Genomic DNA, 1,188 nt, shown 5'->3' with positions numbered 1-1,188 from the left:
TTTAATTGTAAACTCCTGTTTGTTGGAAAACTACCAATGGGAACTTTCTGAGATTTCTGAAGGAGGTAAATACTTTAGGGAAATAATTTGCATTATTATCTGGAGACATCTTGAAACATTGCCACGTTTGGTCTACTTTATTTTATTTTTTAACTCATGATAGAAAATTTCAAACAGGCACAAAAGTAAGGCTTTTTTTTATTTGACAGGTTTGACAATTGTTAACTCATAGCCATTCTAATTGCATTGAAAAATCTCCACCCACATCCTCCTCACATATCATTATGAGTAAATTCAACATCATATAATTGTATCCATAAACATTTTACTATGCAGGGGCACCTGGGTGGCTCAGTTGGTTAAGTGTCCAGCCTTAGCTCAGGTCATGATCTTATGGTTTGTGGGTTCAAGCCCTGTATTGGGTTCTGTGCTGACAACTCAGAGCCTGGAGCCTGCTTCAGATTTCCTGTCTCCCTCTCTCTCTGCCCCTTTCCAACTACACTCTGTCTCTCTCTCTCCCTCTCAAAAATAAACAAACATTAAAACAATTTGTTTAATATTTTACTACACGTCTCTAGTAGGTAAGTACTTTAATAAAAGGCCAAAACCACAGTATGTTATCACATGTAAAAAAAATGAACAATAATTCCTTAATATCACTCAGTATTCAGATTGTTCAATTTCCATTTATATTATGAAAGTTATATTTTTTCTATATATTTAATTGAAGCATGATCCAAATGAGGTTTTCACTTTGCAAATAGTTGAGATGCATATTAACTTCCTTAACTTGTAAGTTTTCCCTCCATCTTTTTTTTTTTCTTGTAATTCATTCATTGAAAAAACTGGACCATATGTCCAGTAGTTTTCTACAGCCTGACATTTGCCAAATGCAGCCCTCTGGTGTATTTGACATGAGTTTTAGAAGCTTCAATAGATTCAAGTTCAATTATTTTTATCTTTTTGCCTTCTCACTTTATTTACATTAATTAATTTTTTTTGAGAAAGAGAGAAAGAGCAAGCAGGGCAGAGAGAGAAAGAATCCTAAGCAGGCTCCATGCTTAGCAGGGAGCCTGATGTGGGACTGAATCTCACCACCCTGGGATCATGACCTGAGCTGAAACCAAGAGTCAATCACCTAACTGACCACCTAACTGATGTCCTAACTGACCAAGCCACCCAAGCACC

Source organism: Suricata suricatta, chromosome 4 (genome assembly GCF_006229205.1).
Source record: "Suricata suricatta isolate VVHF042 chromosome 4, meerkat_22Aug2017_6uvM2_HiC, whole genome shotgun sequence".
Classification (NCBI taxonomy): Eukaryota; Metazoa; Chordata; class Mammalia; order Carnivora; family Herpestidae; genus Suricata; species Suricata suricatta.
The sequence above is the reverse complement of the archived record's forward strand: the minus strand, read 5'-3'. Positions refer to the sequence as shown.